Genomic DNA, 6,807 nt, shown 5'->3' with positions numbered 1-6,807 from the left:
AACCGTGTTCCTCTGGGATTGCAGTGCAGCTTCTTGCCACTAGGCCACCAGAGCTCCCCTTCTATGTCCATTTTGTAATTGGATTGTTTGTCTTTTTCTTGTTTAGCTGTTGGAGTGTTCTATAAATTATCTATTATTTCCATAAACTTTGGAGATGGGTGCCATTGTTAAATATTTTCCCCCAATCTTTAGGTTCTTCCCTACCTCCACTCTTCTGAAGAAGCCTTTTGATGCATAAAAGAATTTCACTTTTAGCATGTTTCAATTATCTAGTTTATCCTCTGTTTACTGTGCATCCGTTGTCTTTAATAACGTATTTAAATCATATAGCATTCCTAAGTTTACCTCAATATTTTTCTTTGATGACATTTATGGTCTTAAATAGTATACCAAGACCCTTGATCCATCTTGTGTTGGTTTTTTACATGGTATAAGGTATGGGTCTTCTTTCAAATTTCTTCAAATTGACATCCAGTTCTGCGAGCACCATATGTTAAACAGACTGTAATTTCTATACTTAATGGAATTTATCTCTCAAAGATCTGTTGTCCACTGATCAATGGATTTATTTCTGGACTCCCAATTTTATTTCATTGGCCAATTTGACTGTCTTTGTACTAATTACTATTTGTTTTGATTACTGGGGATATATAGTAGGTTTTACTACCTAATTATTTTCCTTCTTCAATATCTCTGCTTATGTGGGATATATTCCTTTGTGTATAAAATTATAATTACTTTTTCCATATCTTTGGAAATGATAATATTATCTGGATAGAGATTAAATAATATTTGTAGATTTGTCACTTTCACAATGTTAAGTCTTCTGATCCAAGAACATGTAATATTTTTCCATTTCTGCAGGTATCTTTAGGTTTCTTAGTTTTCCTATTAAATGTATTTTGTATCTCTGGTTAAATTTATCCTTAAATATTTAATCATGGGTGTTTATTGTAAATGGCATTGTTATTTTTGCCTCTGCATTTTCTTTATTAATGTAAAGAAATCTGACTAATATCTTTTTTATATCTTGTACTTTGCTACTTTGCTGACCTGAGAAATTAGATACAGTAATAATTTTGCCAAGTCTCTGGAACCTTCTCTGAATATATGTAACATTATACCTTTTTGCTGTCAAATCAGAACCAACTCATAGCTTGTCCTCCAGTGGGCTAGCACATTGTATGGAAAGAGATTGCCCATCTTTCTCCTATTAAGCAAATTGTGGATTCAAGCTACCTGTCTTTGGGTTAATAGCGTAACTCCTTACCCACTATGTATGTCACCAAAGCTTCCTATGTAGTATCATATCATTTGCAATTATAGTTCTACTTCCTTTTAATCAGTTTGGATGTTCTTCCTTTCTTTTTCTTTCCTATTGCTCAGACTAGGACTTGCAATACAAATTGTTGTTGTTGTTGTGTACCACCAACTTGGAACCAACCCATATAGCTGACCCTCTGGTGGGTTTGCAGAGCCAGTTAATCACCCTGGGGGATATTGCTCATCCTTCTCCCATGGATCAGGTGATGGACTGGAACGGCATACTTTTGAGACTGCCGTGCAGATTCTTGTCAAAGGCACCCCTGTTTACAAGGGAAATGCCTTCCGTCTCTGTGAGTTTAGGTCATGGTGGTGTGTGCTGTCAGTTTGAAACTGATCCATAGCTGACTCTTCAGTGGATTTTTAGAGGCAGTAAATCACAGAGGAGAGATTGACCATCCTTCTCCCACCAAGCAGCTAGTGAGTATAGGTATACAATGATATTGTAAAAATGTATCCATTTCCTTTAGGTTTTAAAAAATATTTTTGTCATGAGTCATTGAGTGGACTGCAACTCAGTACCATCTATAAACAATGACTTTGAACGTTGCCCTATTCTGACTCAACCTCACCATCTCAGACACACACTTGATCCCATTGCCACAGTCATCATGTCAATCCATTTTATCCAGGGTCATCCTATTTTGTGCTGATCCTCTACCCTTCTAAGAATGAAGTCCTTCTCCAAAGACTGTTCCTTCCTGGTAACATGCCTAAAGTATGTGAGATTGAGCTTCAAAATCCTTGCCTCCAAGGACCAAACTGGTTTCACCCTCTCCCCAATAGACCTATTAATTCTCTTGGCAGTCCATAATATGTTTAATACTCTCCTGCAGCACCACAACCTAAAGACATACATTCTTCAGTAATTCTTATTCATTCCAGCTCTCAGATGCCTAGCAAGCAATTGAGAAGACCATGTCTGGATTAGGCATGCCTTAGTCTCTAAACATACATAATTACTCATTAGCACTCTGGATAAATCCTTAATAGTACATAATCTGAAGAAATCCTTAACAGTCAAGATGCAATCCAGACTGAAGGCTGCAATTTTTGAAGTTCAGCAGCAAACACTTCAAGTCCTCCTTAGTTTTGGTGAGCAAGGTTGTGTCATCTGCATAATGCACATTGTTGGTGAGTCTACCTCCAATTCTGATGGCACATCTTTCTTCTTAAAGTCCAGCCTCCTGAATGATATGTTACACATAAAGATTGAAAGGGTATGTATGGAGAAACGATATATCCCTAATGTAATCCTTTCTTGACTTTGAACCATGCTGTGTTCCCTTTCTCTGTTTGCACAATAGCTTTCTAGTCTAGGTATAGGTTTTGCATGAGCACTATCAGATGTTCTGGGATTCCCATTCTTTTAATCATTAGCCATAATTTGTTGTGAACCACACAGTCCTGAACCTTTGTATGTTGTTGTTATATGCCATTAAGTCATCTGCGACTCACAGTGGTCCCTATGTACATTAGTTCTGAAATCTGCCCTATCCTGAGCCATTCACATCATCTCCAGCAGACCTAATCCCATCCCTCTAGTCACTGAGTCAATACATCTCATCCAGTTCTATCTCTCTATCCTGTCCTTCCATCCTTGCAAGCATGACGTCCCTCTCTAAAGACTGGTCTTCAAGGACTAGTGCCCAAAATATGTGAGGCAAAGCTAAAAATCTTTGCCTACAGGGAGCAGCCTGGTTTCACTGTCTCCAGGACATACCTGATTTTTGTTCTGGCAGTCTATGGTGTGTTCAACACTCTACTTCAGCACCACAACTCAAGGGCATCAGTTCTTTTATCATCCTTATTGTCCAGTTTTCTGATACATAGCAAATAATTGTGAAGACTGTGGCTTGGATCAGGCACACTGTAGTCTCCAGACTGACATTGCTGCTCTTCAGGACTCTAGAGAGGTCCCTAACGGCATATTTTCCCAGTGCAACTCATCTTTTGGTGCCAAGAGTGTTGACTGTGGAACCAGAAAGCTGACGTTTTTAACAATCTCAATTTCTACCCCATCTATCATGAAGCTGACAATTTGTCCAGCGGTTAGAATCTTTATTTTCTTGATGTTGAGCTTCAATCCATATTGACAACTACAGTTCTTGACCTTCTGTAGCAAATATCTCATGTCCTTCTCAGTTTCAGCAAGCAAGGTTGTGTCATCTGCATAACAGTAGTTGTTGATGAGTCTTCCTCCTATCTTGATGTCACATTCCTCCTCATAAAGCCCAGCCTCCTGAATTATCTGTTCTATATACAGATTGAAATGATATGGAAATAGGCTGCTTCCTTGATGTATGCCTTTCCTGATCCTGAAGCATGCGGTGCTCTGTTCTGACTACTGCTTCTTGGTCCAAGTATAGGTTTCACGTGAGCACAGTCAAGTGTTCTCGGATCCACATTTTTCTAAAGGTTAACCAAAACTTGTTGTGATCCACACAGTCAAATGTCAAATGAGTCAAATGCAAGGAGCTGGAGTCCGAAAAATCAAACAGGCCAAGTTATCTTGGCATTTCTTAAGCAGAAGGAACTGAAGAACAAATTCAAGCCTCTAGTTGCAATATTTAAGAATGCTAACAACAGCTGTGGTGCTGGAGAAGAGTATTGAGAATACCATGGACTGCTAGGAAAACAAATAGATTCATCCTGGAAAGGGTCAAACTGGGAGGCTCCTTGAAGGAAAGGATTCTGAGGCTCTGTCTAACATACTTTGGACATGTTGTGAGGAGAGACCGGTCCTTGGAGAAGGACATCATGCTTGGGAGGGTGAAGGGACAGCGCAGGAGAGAGGAAGGCCCTCTATGAGGTGGATTGATTCAGTAACTGGGATAATTGGGATGGGAGTGTCAGAGACAATGCGTTTGGCACAGGACAGAGCAGAGTTTAGGGCTGTTGTACGTAGGGTCACTATGAGTCGCAAGCGACTCAACGGCACATAACAACAACAACAACAACAATGCCAGAATGTTGAATGACCCAGGAAGTATCAAAATGAGATGGAAGGAGTACACAGATGCAGTATAAAAAAATAATTAGCCGACACAGAAGAATTTCATGGAATGACCTAAGAAACAATGGTGATGAAGGAAGAAGTTCAAGCTGCTTTGAAGGAATTGGCAAGAAACAAGGCCCTAAAAGTTGATGGAATATCAATTCACATGTTTCAGTAAACAGATGCTGCCCTGTATGTTCTCACCAGGTTATGCCAGGAAACCTAGAGGACAGCTACCTGGACAACTGACTGGAAAATATTTGTATTTATTTCTATTTTAAAAAATGTGATCCAACAGAGTGTGAAAATTATCAAAGAATATCACTAATATCAGACGCAAGCAAGATCCAGCTGAAAAATTATCCAGAGACGACTAGAAAAGTACATCAGCAGAGAACTGCCAGATGTGCAGGCTGTGTTTAGAAGAGGCCTTGACACTAGGGACATCATAGCCAAGGTTAGATGGATCTTGTCTGAAACAGAGAGTGTTAAAGGAATGTCTATTTGTTTTTCATTGATTATGCAAAGTACTTTGTATTGCCATTAAAATGCAGATAGACATCCTTCAGGTACTTTCCACTTTCAGACATGATCCATTTGACATCAGCAATGATATCTCCTACCACAGCATCTTTTAAATCCAGCTTCTATTTCTAGAAGTTGTCTGTCAGTGTACTGTTTTAATAATTTATTTTTTATAATCTTCAGTAAAATTTTGCTTACATGTGATATTAATGATATTGTTCAATAATTTCCACATTCTGTTGTTGTTAGGGGCTATCAAGTTGAGTACAACTCATAGGAAGTCTATGAACAGTTGACCTGAACTCTGCCCTGTCTTGTGCCATCCTCATCATCTCTGATACACTAGAACCTATTGCTGGAGAGGATGTATCCAGAGTGCTCTTTGGAGGTAAAATTGATGAAGTTTCACCTACCATATTTTGGGCATGTTGCTAGAAGATGCTATTCCTTGGATAGACATGATGTTGGGAAGGGTAGAGGGTTGAGGTCAACAAAGGAGAGGAAGACCCTCAACTAGTTCGATTGACATGGTGACTGTCTCAATGGGCTCTTGTGAGTGAGAAAGTGTGAGAATGGTGCAGGATAGAACAAGGTTCAGGTCTTTTGTTCATAGGGTCACTAGGGGTTGTATTCAATTTGACAGTATCTAACAAAAACAAAACAATGGCTGAAGTCACTGTATCAAACCATCCTGTTGGGAGTCTTCCTCTCCTTTGTTGACTTTCCATCTTTCCAAAGATGATGTACAAGGAACAGCCTCAAGCAAAGCTTCACCAATCTGACATCCAAGAAGCACTCTGGCTTCACATTTTCTAAGACATATCTGTTTGTTCTTTTGGCAGTCCATAGGACATTCAGCACTCTTCTCCAATATCATAACTAAAAGGTATCAATTCTTCTTGTGTCATTCTTATTCATTGTCCAGCTCTCTGATGCACAGCAAGTGATTGAGAAGAAAATGGCTTGACTCTTACTCTTCAAACCTTAGTTTTCAAACTTACATCATTGCTCCTCAGCATTCTGGAGAGGTCCTTTTGAGAATGGCAATAAATAAATATCTCTTCCAGTCAGCTGGTCTGCTAGATTTATATCACAATCTGGTGAGCACATCCAGGGCTGCATCTATTTGTTGAAACACCTCAATTGGTGTTCCATCAATTCCTCAGGTCTTATTTTTTGTCATTTCCTTCAAAGCATCTTAAACTTCCTTCTTTATCATCATTGGTTCTTGATCATATGCTACAGGAACTGAAACGTATCTCATTATTATTCTTTTTATTTCATCTCCCACTTCTTTCTTTGTTACATTTGCTAGGGACTTGTCAAAACAACTTGTAGTCTTGTGAATTCTTTCAATTGTTTTTAGGTTTTCTATTTATTTCTGCTCTTCCTTTTTTATCAGTTTGCTTACAAAGTTCATTTACACTGTGTTTCACACAATTCTTCATTCACATTGTGTTTCATACAAGTATTCTCATGTAGTATGTTTTACAAAATTAATCGCCATTGGACTTTGCCCATCATTACTGTACTCTTATTTTTATAATTTTTCTGGTGCATGTAGGCTTTGCTAATTCTTTTTCAAACTGTTGGAGACTCAGGATTAAAATGTTGATTTGGGTTTCTTTATTCTTTTCTGATGGATGTGTTTCTTGTTATGATTTTAGGATACTGCTTTTACTGTATCACAAAGATTCTTTTTATATTGTGATTTCATTCGAATTTATTTTAAAAATGTTCAAACAAATGCCTTTATTCATTTCTTACACAATATTAATGAAACAGGGTTTTATTTAGTTCCCGTGTACTTCTATCACCTGATAGTGCTCAAGAAGGGTGCTATTTTAGTTTCCAGATACGTCATTTTCCCCTTTGTTTCCTTGTCATTGATTTATGATCTTTGTGATCTTAGAAGATGCTTTGTAATATTTAGATGCTTTAAATTTGTTAAGATTTCCTTT

At 38.2% G+C, this 6,807-nt stretch overlaps 1 protein-coding gene across 1 annotated transcript in view; it reads right to left on the bottom strand.

The window, feature by feature from the left end:
* Positions 1 to 6,807, bottom strand: part of SLC44A5 (solute carrier family 44, member 5) — a 142,388-nt gene that overhangs the window by 38,463 nt on the left and 97,118 nt on the right. The window lies entirely within an intron of this gene.

This window comes from Elephantulus edwardii, unplaced genomic scaffold (assembly GCF_000299155.1).
Source record: "Elephantulus edwardii isolate Elephantulus edwardi_28Jun2011 unplaced genomic scaffold, EleEdw1.0 scaffold00069, whole genome shotgun sequence".
In the NCBI taxonomy this organism is placed as follows: Eukaryota; Metazoa; Chordata; class Mammalia; order Macroscelidea; family Macroscelididae; genus Elephantulus; species Elephantulus edwardii.
Note: the sequence above shows the minus strand (reverse complement) of the source record. Positions and strands in the feature narration are given on the sequence as shown.